Here is a 15,574-nt window from a genome sequence, read left to right on the forward strand (position 1 = left end):
ATAAAAATAAAAAAAAATGTTCTCTCTGAATTTTTTCCAAAATTCTTGTCTTAAAAAGGTATTTTCAAAATTAATTACTACAACACTTCTTTTTCTCTAACTGTAGATTTACATATTCATGATCTCGTTGTAATCATTCACATTTTTTAGAATGAACTTGTGCTATTTGCAAACAAGACATGTTACCTTGTATTTCAAATTTTAATAGAGACTGGTATTACCAAAATCATAATTCTTTTTTAGAACAATTTTAGCAAAATTAAGAAAAATTAAAGTTGCCAGGATCGACTATGTTAGCTTACACTTCTACCTGATGATTCCTATTGATCCTCCGTTGTAGTAATTTATATATATAGGAAATGTCCCAAAATTAGAAAAAAAAAAAAAAAAAAATGAACTTGGTGATAGAGTTGTTTAGGTACTTATATGGTACGGTGCCATAGAAACCTGCCACTTGGTGTGTGTTTTTGTTTCTTTTATTTAATTCGACTATTTTGCCCTTATCCTTTTGTACGTTTGTATCTCTAAACCCTAATTCTAGTTCTTGTACCAGGAATTCTTAAAAGTTCCTGAATGAGCAGCTCCCCTACCGACTATATATATAATATATATATATATATATATATATATATATATATATATATATATATATATATTATGGATTTCTCAAAAGCATGCAATTCCATTTTATGAAATTAAGGTCGATGACGTGGCAAATGATGGAGCCGACTACTGCACGGCAAATAAGAGGCAAACACATGTAACACAATGGTTTCATGACCACTAACTAATAATCATTAATCATAGGATCGATATATATCTAAACAAATTAATGTTTTTTGTAAAATGAATATTTAATTTCTGGTGATTACTCGCGTACTAATTTTGGTTCTGAAATTTAGGTTAGTTAATTATGAATCCAGTTGCCCGTTCGTTCCACTTTTTTTCAAAAATAAAAATCTAGTCTAAATAATTAAGTACTTAGCTTAATTAATTATATAGTTCTTTTCTGTGGGCTAGCTGCTGCTGTCACCTCCCAAAAAATATTTTAGTAAAGGTATATAAAACAAGTACCTCAGATATCCTTCAAGTGATCGAGCTTAGCTTCTACATCTTCACGATTTATCAAGCAATCAATAGTCAATTAAATTATTTGTAATTTACTATATGTTATGTACTTGTGTTGGAATCTTGAGCAGGCCGGCCCAAATCTTCGATCGGTGTCGTCTCGTCTAGCTGAATTGTACAAAATGGGATATTAATAAATAGTAAAAAAATTCATAAAATTATAAAATTTGGTCTCCAAGCAGATATTAATATGGAGAATAAGATGAACAGTTCGGATCGATCGTTTGGATTTTGAAAACTCAAATATTGAGCCGTAACATAGAGGCCACTATGCTATCCATAGCACCCCAGCCTAACTCTATATATATATATATATATATAGAGGTGGGCTACGGTGAGTTGCGAAGTAAAACGCGTTTCTACTTCACGCCGTATTTTTATTTTGAAAGTTCAAACAACCGATCCGAACCGTTAGATGTTTAATCCATATTGAAATGTGCTTGGAGACCAAATTTTACATTTTTTGAAATTTTTTTACTATTTATTAGGATTTTTGAAAATTGCTGTTTTGCTGTGAACAGTAAAAAACAGTAAAATTTTCTGGACCATCAGATCAGCGACTTTCAAAATTGCTTAATAAATAGTAAAAAAATTCCAAAAAAATGTAAAATTTGGTCTCCAAGCACATTTCATTATGGAGAACAAGATGAACGGTTCGGATCGATGTTTTGAACTTAAAAATTGCAAAATATGAGCGTGAAGTAAAATAGTCACTTTACTTCGCAACTCACCGTAGCCCATCTCTCTCTCTCTCTCTCTCTCTCTCTCTCTCTATATATATATATATATATATATATTTGGGGGTTTCTGAGGGTTTCCGGCCGGGGGTTTTTGGGGGTTTAGGGGGGCGGGTCGGGTTTACGGGAGTCTAGCTAAGGTCGGGGCGATCCATGGTTCGGCCTGGTCGGGTTTAGATATAACCTTTCATACATTAGATAATGGCCACGTGGAAATTACATGGTTAATTAAGATGTTTCTATATCAACCCTTGGAAATTGGGAATAGGTGGCTCCCATCTCGTATGGCCATTATCCAGATTAGAATCCGTATCCTCCCAGGTACCTGACTCAAAAGAATTATTAAATCCCATCCGTTGAAACAATTGAACGGTTAGGATTTAAATTTGAGGACCGTCTCACCTGCCCCTCACGTGCCTTCTCTTTCCCAACTCTCTGTGCGTCCCTTTGCGCTTTGTTTCGTCTTCCTCTCCCACCTATCTCCTCTCTTTTTCTGTATTTTGTACCCTCTGTTTCTTCTTTCTTCTCTCTCTGTTTCTGAGAAGAAGAACTAGTAGAAATTGCGTAAAGAAAATAATATATAGCCAAAAACTAAAAGATAAATATTATACAAAAATGAAAATTGTTTGTAGATACCCGAAAATATATATACATGCACAAGTTATGAATGGTATTTACTTTCGTCGCATAAACCCCGATAGCTACATTTTTTTTATTTTTTCCTCGCAGTCGTTGTTCACCTTCGACATATTGTCTTTATCTCTATTCTGCTTGACATATATTGTTCGGTTTAGTTATATTTGATTGAATCTTGGAACAAATTTACTCTGAATTTTTTATTCCTACTTAAATAGTTTAAAAGAAAATCAAAGTTGCCCCAAGTGATGATGTTGGTGTTGTTTCTTAAATATAAGGGTTTCCAGCATGGTTCTAAAACTCGGAATCGGATTTTTGATTGTGGAATTAGAATCGGATGAATCGGTCGGAATTGGAAAAATCGGATCGGTAACTCGAATTTTTTTAGCTGAAACTTATTTTGTAGCCAAATAGTAGGAAACAATTGATAAAAATAATTTGTAAAAAAACTAACAAAATATTACACTCAAATAAAATAGTAAAATTGAGTAAAACATTTAGCAAACATGAGGAGGAGCGGATTGTAAAATTTGAATGGGACTCCTGCGCCAATTAAAATTCCTTCTCCTGCGCCTGCGTCGATTGAGACCCCCAATTAACGAACGATTTGCAAATTACGACCTATTAAATTAAATACTGTTATAACCTGAAAAATTTAAACAAATAATTAAGGAACGATTTGCAAATTACGACTAATTAAAATTTTATTAATTAGATAATAATTCATCAATGTACTAAGTATACATCACAAATAATTTAAAAAAAAAAAAATTCTAAATAGGATCCGAACATCTTTTTGAAACAAATATTAAATCTATAATTAAATGATGAATTATTATGATGTGATTATAATTAGAATTTTACGAGTTACAAAGAGAACTATAATTTAGAATATTCACGCAAGTCATTCGCAAAAATTCATATTATAAAAGAAATTAATTTCAAGTAGGTGGGAGGAAACGGATTCTTTAGATATAATTACCTTTCATACTACTCACACTAATTACTCTTTTACCACTTTCCCATACTACTCACACTAATTACTCTTTTACCACTTTCCCAAATTCCCCTCATAACCATCTTTTCCTTTCTGTTTCTCAAAGAGCTAGCAATGGAAATGAACAAGAAGCTGAAGGGAGTTGCTATTGTAAGAGCCGGCATAAGCGACTTGGTTGCATGCAAGCTTGTATTACAAAAGGGCTTTCAACCGATGGTCTTTGAAGCCGATTCCAGCATCAGGGGAGTGTGGGCCCCCACACTCGATTCCACTAGGCTTCAGTCACCACGGCTGACATATCAGTTCACTGACTTCCCTTGGCCGGCTGATGTAACCGATGCACATCCTTCTACTAAGGTATATATGCTCATCTTTTCTAGAAGCTTATAATATTATAAGCTTCTTCTCATTCATTTAGTCAGTCAAATCGGGATAGAGAAACTAAGGTCTATTTTTTTTCCTTTTATTTTTGATGAATTTTCCGTTCATTAAGTCCTCAAATTATTTTTAAAAATAATAAAAAATAATCATCCATTGTTTACGAGCAAGATGGCCTGGAGGCGGAATTGGCGATCGACTAGATTCTATTTATTTAACAAAAAAAAAAGTATACAAAACTTCATTTCTTTTACGCATAAATATAATAAATATTATTTAACAAAAAAAGGTTATATTCAATGAAATCATGTCGAAAATATTAGATTTCAAATCTATATTCTACTTGCAAGTTATAATTTTTTGTGCTCGTGGTGTACTAACAAATCTGAAAAGAAATAATTTTCTAATTTATCTTAATTAGCACATATATAAGAATAATTATTTTAGTACCCGCGCAACAGTACTCGTGCTACTGTATCCGTACTTAGAGGAATAATGTATTATAGTCTCCACTATCAAGAATATATTTTATCTTTACAACCTCTATGCTCATTTGTTCGATGATTTTCCCCATCTCTGAATTTTCAGGAACTTGCTCCTTGGCTAGTTTAAGGCGTTTCAGTAGTCGTCCGACCAACTCTGCAACATCACCTCTCTTTTGATGGTTGCTCATTGCAATGGTTAATTTCTTCGACCTAAGAAGCAACGATTTAGTCTATTAATTGATGTTAGAGGATGAACAAATGATAACAAACATAATGAAAAATTGTTTTTTGAGAAAAAATATGGATCAGGTCCATATTTACTTCATTAATATTGGTAAAAATATTACAAGAGTTTTGTAACAGTGAAAACACAACAAAAGGTAGGAGGCTCAAACAGGTGAGCCCAAATAAACAAGAATGCAGTAAAGTAATAAGAAGATATATATATATATATATATTTTTTTTTTTTTCAAAATAAAACAGAAAATTTGGGACTGTAAATTTTATGAAAAAGGCCCCTGGTTCTTCCTTTTGCTGCACCAGTGATAATTCAACAGAATTCACCCAAAAGCTTGATGCGTTTTCTGCTGCGTACCAGTAAGCGTACCAGCAAGCGTACCAGTGACCTCTGGACCCGTACCAGCAGCCACCTTCTACCCATTATCTCTTGTTAGTGTGTCCTTGACAGCCCCCCATTTTCTTTTTCTTTGCCGCCTATGCTGTGTGGCTATTTGTCTTCATAGTGATCATCCATTGATCACGCACTTGTTGTATGAGCGTTTCAGTTTGGATTGATTTGTCAGTGAAGATTCTTGAGCATCTTTCCCTCCAAACAACGAATTGCGCTATTAGTAGCAGTGATTTTTCCTCCTTGTTGATCTCATTGGTGATGAGTGCCTTCCTTGCATGCCTTGTAGGTAACTTCATCCCCATGGTTAATGCTAATTTGCGGTATATTTCTATTGTAACTGTGCATTCCTCAAAAAGGTGTATTACTGATTCTAATTGATTCCTGCACATGATACATCTGTTAACCATGGTCCAGCCATGCTTCATTAAGTTATCTATTGTTAATATCTTGTTTTGCATCATTAACCATGAGAAGACTTGCATTCTAGGTGGGGCTTTAATTTTCCAGATTTTGTGAACTTGAGACCTGATGGTTGGAGCATGTATAAAGGCATGGTAGTACGAGCTGACACTGAACTGTGATGAAGGAGTCCACTTCCATCTCACTTCATCTGGGTTGCTGGTAAGCATGATTGTTTGCTGATGCATATTCTGAATTAGTTGGGTGAGTTCCTGTTCTGCCTCTTCAGATAGAACTCCTCTGAATAGTTCTCGGATGTTCCTTGCACCCGACATCTGTGCTATAGACTGGTTCTGGTCTATTGCATATGAGTATAGTATTTTGAATTCGTGCTTTAATATTCCAATTCCCCAATTGTGGCCCCAGAATAAAATTGAGTCTCCTTTTCCCACTATTCTCATAATTGATGTATCCATGAAACTATACACAGCCTTTAGGGTTATATTGAAAAATTTTGACTTCGGTACTGGCCAGAGAGTTTGGTTCGTCTGTTGGAAAATTGTTTTCCATAATCTTTTCTCCGGATTGGTCCATTGCCAATACCATTTAGCTAGCATGGCATTGTTAAATACGGTCAAATCCATGACTCCTAAACCTCCCAGTTTCTTTGGTTTGCAAACCAATTCCCAATTAGCAAGGTTGAGTTTCCTTCTTTCTTGCGTGGCCCCATGCCATAAGAAATGTCGCCTAATTCTGTCTATCTCCTTTATGACCCAAACTGGCAACTTGAGACATGACATATAATAGGTTGGAAGCGCCGAGAGCACTGCATTGAGCAGTATCAATCTGCCGGCAATTGACAGATTTCTCGCGGCCCACCCTTCTAGTCGGTTACTGAACTTTTGGATGAGGGGTAGATAAGCAGTTTTGTTTAGCTTTTTGTTAGACAGTGGTAAGCCAAGGTACTTCATCGGGAACTCTCCTAGTTTACACCCCATTGCAAGTGCAAGTTCAGTTCCCGTTTCTTGAGATGTGATAGCTGTCACCAGTTCGGACTTGTTCATGTTGACTGCTAAACCTGAGATGCTTTCAAAAGCTGTTAGAACTATCTTTAGGATTTGTACCTGACGCAAATCTGGTTTTAGGAAAAATAGTGTGTCGTCCGCATATAGCAGACACGGGGACATGCCGGGATATGGCAGCCTGATTGCCCCTGTTGCCTTTAACTTAGAGACCCATCTATTTATAAAATCCATAGCAATTATAAATAAGAAGGGTGATAGTGGGTCTCCCTGCCGTACTCCCCGTTTGAGTGTTATTTTTTTTCCTAATAGCCCATTGATGAGTATTTGTGAAGTGCCTTTCAATACTGAGTTCTCTATCCAGAGGAGCCAATTGCTCGGGAAGTTTAGATTCTTTAGTACCTTGATTAAGTATTCCCAACTTATTGTATCGAATGCTTTATGGACATCCGCTTTGAAAATTGCTAACGGAATCTTGTTCTGTTGAGAGTTATGTAGTGCATGTTGAGCATAGATGAATCCCTCCGCAATTTGTCTATTCTTTATAAATCCAGTTTGCTCTTCACTCACCAGTCGGGGTATGTATTGCTGAACCCGGTTTGCAAGAATTTTAGAGAAAATCCTTTGCATCCCGTGTATTAAGCTAATTGGTCTATAGTCTTGTGGGTGTAGAGATGTTTCTTTTTTGGGAATAAGGATGATGTGTGAAGTGTTTAGAGGGTGTAATGAATCTCCAGTTGTTGTGATGTGTGAGAGTACCGCATGAATATCTCTAATCAATATGTTTTGATATTTGGTATAGAACTCTCCCGTAAATCCGTCGGGGCCCGGGCTCTTGTTCCTTGGCCAAGTTTGTATGACCTGTTGTACCTCCTGAACCATTATCGGATCCTGTAGAGCTTGCAGCTCGTGTCGTTCTTCACCATACAAATTGTCCCAACAGATGGTTGGTGTCGGTGCTGATGACTTGCCCATGAGCTCCTTGTAAAATTGGAAAAAAGCATCCGCCTTTGCTCTCTGGTCAGAGAACTGCTGCCCATTCCATTCAATGTGCATTATTGTATTCTTTCTCTTTGAGGTTGAGGCTACCGTGTGGAAATATCGTGTATTTTTATCGCCTTTTAATTCCCACCTCAACTTTGCTCGCTGCTTCCATATGTCTTCTTCAAGAATTGATAGATCAGTGTATCTTTTCTTAATTTGACAAGCTATGAATTTTTCTAATAGGGTAGCACTTCTTGTTTCCTTAGCCTTGTCTAACCACCCTATAAATTCTCTACATACTTTGATTTGTGCTTTAATTGAGCCGACCCTAGCTGCTGCCCAGATTTTGATCTCTTTTTGTAAAGCTTGGAGCTTATGGTTTAGTTGTGTTGGTGTGTTTGCCTCTCCCTCTTGTTCCCATAGTTTTGCTACTACTTCATCTAATTCTGGAAATTGAAGCCAACAGTTCTCAAACCGAAATAGGTTGGTTTTTTGGAATTGAGTTTGTGCAGTGTATAAGATAGGGCAGTGGTCCGAAGAGGTATTGGCCAGTGATTGTTGTTGAGAGTTAGGGAATTTATTATTCCATTCCTCCGAGATCAAAAATCTGTCTAATTTAGCCATTGAGGGGTCTTCTCTTTCATTTGACCACGTGAATTTTCTTCCCTGCAGTGTAATGTTTAGAAGCTCCAACTCTGACACTAACCTTGCAAAGGTGAGTGTTCCTCTCCAATCTGAAGTTGGGTTATTTCTTTCTTCATTTCTCATGGTTACATTAAAGTCACCATTTAAAATCCAAGGTATGCTGTTAACGGGTTTAAGGTCTTTCAGTTCCTCAAAAAAGCTTGGTCTATTTATTCTTACAGATGGTCCATACACTCCTGTATAGAGGAATGTGGAAGAGTCTTCAAGATTTTTGAACAGTAGGGACAAGGAATATGTTCTTATAGTGGTGCTAATAAGTGAGAATTTCCTTGTGGTCCATGCTATGAAAATTCCCCCCCGAGTGCCTTCTGCATCTCGAGTTGTGAATTGGTCCAATTTCCTCCCGCATAATTCTTTTGCCATTCGGTCAGACATGTCTGCTATTTTTGTTTCCTGTAGGCATACCATGTCTGGATTTTCCAAAATAATTGTTTGTCTTATTGCCAACCGTTTTTCCCTTTCATTAGCCCCTCTCACATTCCAAGAAATGAATTTGTAAGATGGTTTATAATTCATTTAAACAATTTTGGTCTCTTGTGCAATTCTGTGACTGTGATGCTTTTGTAGTGTTGTACCCGATTTGGGATACAAGATCTCAATGATGAGCACACAATGTAAAGGGAAAAGCATAATTTCATTATCATAACACTGGTGACCTTACATTTTGTCTTTCTCAAGTTCACAGAATCCAACAGTTGCTTCACAAGATTACAAAGATCCAAAAATTCCTTTCTACTGGTCTGGCACTGAGTCCAGCCAGCAAAGGACCTCTTGCTACAACTTTGATCTCCCACTACTCTTACATTTTGAACTACAATTACTGACTGAAAGTAAATACTTATCGGTACTATAGTGATGGTTCGAGCACTATTCCCTTCCTGGTACAAAAAGACATTAATCATGGAGACAAAATGACTCGAATTGCACCTTTGCAGGTCCTTCAGGCATTACCCTGACTCTGAGCCGGCGGTTCCAAGGTGACTAACTTGCGTAGCTGATCTTCCATTTTATCATCTATCCCAATACCAGCCGTTGTAACTACCAATACCGCTTGGGTGTCAGTTAGCGGGTTTAGGGTCTCGAGATAGGTGTAATCTGCCTGATTATAATGCTTCTTCACTTGCTTTGCTTTGATCGGGGTGTTAATCTCTTGATTCTCCTTGAGACGGCGAGCTTTATCAACGGCGGTAATGTAAGGCCCCTTGTTTTTCTCTGACAGCCTGGGGCTACGCCTCACTTGCTCTGCATTCTGGTTGGCGACAATTGCCATGTAGAGCGGACCATTCTCAAACCCAGGCGGTGGCCCGATATCTTCCTCTGCAGAAAAATAAAGGCCTAGCGGCACCTGCTGTTCTTGGGGCCCATCTTGGGAGGGGCCGAATGACAGTTCTTTAGGCCCGGATTGGAGCTCAGGAAGGCAGAGGTCGAGTTGCTGCTCTTGAGGCCCGAGTTCTTGGGGCCCATTATCTGCTGGATTTTGTTCCTCTTGAGGCCCAAAACCGAAATCTAAACTAACTTGGTTTTGTTGATGCATCTGAGGCCCATTACTCCCTTGGTTTGACTCAAGTAGTTGCTGCTGGGGTGTACACAGCTGTGCCATTAATGCGCTTTTAATGCGCATGTTTGTTCCCTGCAACAAACTGATTTTCATCCCCTGCAAAATATTATAGCCTGGGTAGAAACCTAGTACCTGTCTGATGCGTGAAAGTTCCTTGTACGGTTGGTAGGTAATTTTGGAGATGACTTCCTTTCCCCATAGAACCAGTATTTCTCCCATTTCTTTCGGATTGAATGTGAAAATCAGATTTGTTACCTTTGGTGTAGTTGGTGTTGGTTTGTTTCTTTTCACCACTTCGATCCATTGCTTGGTTGCTGCTCGGTTGCCACTTATTGCCTTTGTTTTTGATCGGAGTTTAGGCTTCCAAACGGGTTTGGATCCCACTCTGATCTTGCTTGGTTTGTTTCCATTTAGACTCCTTTTTTCTTCCTTATTGGCGTTGGCTGCCAATGTTGCTTTAACACCGGTTACCCATTGTGAGCCATTTACTGAGCCATTGCTGTTACCTGATTCTTCAGAAATGTCAGTGCGTGGGGATGGCCGGCGGCGGTGTACTTGCTGGTAGGGAATATACCGAATCGTAGACGGGCGTGTTTGATTCGGCGGCACCGGCGGTGGGAAGTACCCGTCATGACCGACCCGCCATCCTAGCAGCTGAACCCTCACCCTCCTTGAGAAATCCCCAATTCTTACCCTTAGAAATTTTGGGATATTACTTGGGTGTTTAGTGTCCATTTGGATTGTGATATGCTCAAACTGACCCGAGTGAATGCCGTAAGGCATTGCGTATCTCATGTTGCCTACCCTTGCTACGACCTTGCGGATCTCCTCGTCATTCCACAACTGGTACGGCAGCCCGATAAGCTTGATCCAGGCCTCGTACGCATTTGGTGTGAAGGACATACCCGATGTGCGGGTCCATTTGGTGAGTTTTATCCTTACTCCTGCTGGCTGGATTTCGTATGGCGCTCGCTGGATAACCGCAGTCAGAGTTTGTTCATTGACACATACCAACAGGTATTCAGTGTCGTCTAGTTTGAACATTTGATACTGATCTATACGACCTCCATGAGCTCGCACCAGGGTTTGTTTGATTTGCCATGGAAGTTCTGCACTCTGTTGCCCCCTTTCAATGGTAACATATGCTGAACTAAGTAGATACTCATTAGTTGGCCTTAGCACATGAGTCGAAGAGAGGTAAACATCCTCCTCGTCAGGTCTCTCATTCCAGAACTCCTCTATGAGTTCCATTTGTGGTTTTTTTTTAAAACAATCAGCAAAGGTTTGATGCGTGTTTCTCTTTTTGTATTCTACTCTTTGTTTATTTGGTTCTGCTTTGAGATTTGGTGGTTTTATAAGTGATTTGCAGCTGGTGGAGTAATGGCCGGATTTATGGCACTTGAAACATTTTGGTGGCTCCCTACACTGTGCCCTTTGATGTCCTGTTGCTAGGCATCTAAAGCACCTACGTTCTCTGATGGCTTTCGTAAATTCTGGGTGTACTTGTGTAGAGAAACTCTTAGGTGCTTGTTGAGAAGTCTTGTCTCTTAACTTCTTATTCCTTTTTGAAATTACCTGCTGCCATCCACCATTAAGGTGAGCTCCATTGGTTGTTGAAGGTTTGAATGCCCTCTCTGCCCGTTGGAATTGCCCAACTTTCTCCTTTGCCTCGGTTCCTGTGTCCCTCATAACTCCTGTTTTTCTCTGTACCTTTTGATTGTAAGCGGCGTGGGTAGTGTTACCCATCTCTCTCCCTCCCTGAGCTGTCTCATTAATGGAGAAGTTGGTTTTCCCATGTTGTTTTGGCAACTCCTTCAATGCATCTTCTAACTCTCTGGACGGCTGCTCCATAGCCTCCTCGAAAATCTGTAGCAAGGTTTTCTCTCTGAGAATGTTGTCAGTCGGTGGTGGTGTCCTCCTGCCATTGGCTGCTCCAATCGCCTCTCCAATCGCCTGTTTTTCTTTCTCCATCGCAAAATCGGTCTATGTACCATAATGAAAAATTGTTGAAATTAATATATTTCTTCAAAGTCTATACTTTTTATGTCATTATTTGTGTTTTAGTTTTGTTATGGCTTTAGAGATTATACATAATAGGATTAAATGATGTAATGTTTGTGTAACATCTGTCAAATTTGTTCGATGCAATGCATATTTTTCTCTTAATCTGTTTTTATATTCAGATTGTTTGACGTATATTTTTTAAATGGGAACTAAAAATTAATTTGGACCGTTCGGTTTAAAATAGTTTGATCTGAAATTCTGACATTTTACCTACCAATTTACAACTTGTTATATGATACTGAATTTAACGATGTGTCCTTGCCCTTATAAGTCGTCGTCTTTCTATTAACTGCCCCTCAATGCAAATCTTCCATATTTGGAGATACCCCATCTTATTTTATGGTTTCTGTGGCTGATCATGAAGTCTGAATTGCTTTAAATTAAGGAAATGTTGACAGAACAAATCAGATAATTCATTAAATAAGGTGTTCATTTAAATCGAGGAAACAAAATGCTAGTACAGAGGTAGAGGAAACAAAATGCAAGACATCATTAACGATGAAATTAAACTAAAAAACGGAAAGACAAATTAATGATAAATCCTAATTGTATCTTGAGTATATTAATTTCTCAAATGTATGTACGTTGAGTAATTTAATGAAGTTTCTTTCAAGAAAAGATAAGGAAAGGGAATCCTTAATATATATATAATCTCTTTTCAAACTAATTGCTTTGTCCTTAGTTGAATTTCATAAAAAAATTATCCCTATAATTATATTTGGAAGCTGTAAAAATTTGACAGATAAAAGAACTCTTATTTAGGGCTGCTAATGAGTCGAGCCGGCTCACAAATCAATAAGTTGAATGGCTCAATAATTCATAACGAATCGGATTCGAAACTGAAAAAAGGCCGAACTCGGCTCGGCTCAGCTCATGTAAACACTTGGCTCGACTTGACTCGGCTTGCAAGCCAGCTCATACTTTTACTTATTTGTCTAGGTTTATTTTCAACTTCGTTAAATTGGACCATGTTTCAAGTCTTGAAAAAGAACAAACGAAAGATATAATTACAGAGTTTTAACTAAAAAAAAATTGAGATTCTCTGCAAGAAATTATTATAGAAATTTTATTCAACAGTTTTGCTAATACTCAAAATTTCTACAACTTTTGCATTTACTTTCAGTTCACTTTTACTACGCACTTTGAATTATTCGGAACTCTTTCTTAATCGTTTTTTTTTATGTTCTAAAAAATTATAAACCAAATAATTTTTTTTTTAAGAATTTTAAATTTAACAGGTTTGCAAATCAACAAATTGATTCTACGGGTTTAGTCTGTGGAATCATTCTCTGTAATTCATGCATGCATTAAATATCAAAATTAATAGCCCCACAAACTATATTTGTGAAATTGATAAATTTGAAAATAAAAAAGAATATTGGTTAAATAATTTATCATTGAGAAATAGTCAAATAGTTATCTTCTGCAAAGATGGTAAAAAAAATAGTTATTTTTTCCATAAATTTCTGCGCGAATTACGAATGCACTGGAGCATATACATAGTATGTATATTATACAATTTAGATGTCTTCTTTTCTTAACACGAATAAACCTGAAATTGACGTAAATATATATTTCTGAGGTTGTTTTAGTTTTTTGTATTGCGCTAGTTCTACTAGAAAATTCGCATCTATATAGGAATACAATTGGAAAGTGCGAGTAATTTAATTATAGCAAAGACGTGGTGTTACTATAAATTCATTTATTATGACCTTTCCGAGAATCATGTTACATATAATATACGGGTATATATACATAATTGGAGCAATTACAGTACCCGTACCCAACACAAATGCTAAAGCAAAATGTCATTGTTATATAATCAGCACCAGGCATATATATATACATAATTCTTAAAGAAGTAAAAATATGAGCCGGCTCGTGAGCTCACAAGCCGAGTCGAATCGAGCCAAGTGTTTACATGAGCTGAGTCGAATCATTTTGCTTCTCTCATTGAGCCGAGCTGAGTTTAAACCGAACCTTAATCATTAGCAGCCCTACTCTTATTTCATATATAGTACCATATAATTATCCCTATAATTATAAATATAATTTATTTTATTTCTTTACTTAGTTCTATTATAAAATGGAGAGAATGTATTCTCTGAAGCTATTTAAAATATGATTTCAGTCAAAAATTGAGCAAATTCTAAGAATATGGGTCAATTTGGAAATTCATGGGCAAATTAATGGTAGATTTAAAATTTGTAATGAACGATTCGAATATTTTCCTATTAAACATCAATATTTGTGTTACTTCATATAAGATTTGGCTTGTGATCAGTTTGTAGAACCAAGAAATTAGTTTCCAGCTTTGTTATTATACCCAAGTTTTGATATCCAAGCCCACTAACAGTTTCGAGTACAATGTGCTTATTGCTCCTGTCAAATTCTAATCATAAGGTGCGTTAGTGCGTTAGTGAGTGCTTATTGCTCCTGTCATCTGAGAGTCCCCTTTTGTCTTTCTCTTTCTCTTTCTCTTTCTCTCTCTCAGTTTCTGAAATAGGGCAATCTCAGCCATATCAAATTTTTGGTTTAATCCAATAAAACCGAAATTATGTTTTTCCATTATTTTTTTATATCATTTTTCTGTCATTTCTGTCTTATCCGAAAACGTATAGTTCTAAGTTATATCCAAAACTGATCATCTACGTGTATTAATTTATAATACAACACCCATCAGATTGTGCCACTTGATCACACCTAATCAGAAATTCTTATCCTAATATTATTATATTAGATCAGATCAGAGAACAGAAATTTCAAGCCTATACATTGATGCATGCAATCCAATAAGACTTAATCCATATTATAATTTCATAATTAACTGTTAGTTACGGCCCAAAAATATTTTGATCTATTAGTACATTTCTAACCGTGAGAAAGATGAGAATAAATGACAGGATAAAATCAATAAGAATTTCATAATTTTGACATAAATGTTCTCTCTTCCATTATTAAATTACCAATAAACTCCATACTAAATGCGTCTTAAATATTAAATTGACCGTAACATATATAATACTAAAAATTAGAAACCAATAATTTTCTTTTGAAGGTTAATTAGAAACTAATAGTTATGAAACATGATATTGTAAGTATTAATCATCACAATAATCATAAAATAGTAATACAAGTTATTATAAATAATACGATACAAAATAGAAAAAGATTAATTATAATAAAACACAGAAAGAAAGATTCAAGAGAAGACAAAAATTTTACCTTATAAGTTATAAGAGAAGAGATTAGTTTGCCTCTTATATTCAATTAATCTCCAAGTTCCTGTGAGAAGAGAGAGGTGCAGAAGCTGTCAAACAAAAAATATGTGCAAATATTAGACTTAAGAAATGATAATTAATTAACCCCATGGATAGTCTTAGATTAGATTACAATCAAAGTATATACGAAGAAAGAAAGATTTCAGGCTTAATTATGTGACACCTCTTTCAGGCTTAATTAATTATACGAAGAAAAATTGCACTGAGGCACTGCATATATATCATTTGTGATCGCCTCTTTTAGGGGTCTTCTGGATTTTAATTTCTCTGTAGTTGGAACTTGGAAGGGAAGAAGGTGAGAAGTGAGAATTGAATTAGTGGGAAGCCAATCTGCTCAGTGAAACCGCCGATGAATAAATGAGGACAAGACAAAGTGCATGTGGGGTGTGGGGATGCCATATTCCCATGGGGTCACTGGCACGAATATTAAAGAGACCCGTGAAATTTGAGATCTAACTTCACAATTAATTTTTGTTACATTAGAGGATCCCTGTCACTCAATCACTGTCGTGCCGTGCCGTGCCGTGCCGTGCCGTGTGAACTCTCAAACTTTCATTTTATCGATAAAT

The 15,574-nt window shown here is 36.6% G+C and overlaps 1 long non-coding RNA gene across 1 annotated transcript; it reads right to left on the minus strand.

Moving 5' to 3' along the window:
* Positions 1 to 4,332: 4,332 nt before the first annotated feature.
* LOC144556454 (uncharacterized) lies at positions 4,333 to 15,374 on the minus strand. Its single transcript, XR_013512456.1, has 3 exons — positions 15,169 to 15,374; positions 14,950 to 15,034; positions 4,333 to 4,571 (listed from the first exon to the last, which is right to left on the minus strand). It is a non-coding gene; the product is annotated as an uncharacterized LOC144556454 (long non-coding RNA).
* Positions 15,375 to 15,574: the final 200 nt, after the last annotated feature.

The sequence above is a fragment of the Carex rostrata genome, chromosome 7 (genome assembly GCF_964058835.1).
Source record: "Carex rostrata chromosome 7, lpCarRost1.2, whole genome shotgun sequence".
In the NCBI taxonomy this organism is placed as follows: domain Eukaryota; kingdom Viridiplantae; phylum Streptophyta; class Magnoliopsida; order Poales; family Cyperaceae; genus Carex; species Carex rostrata.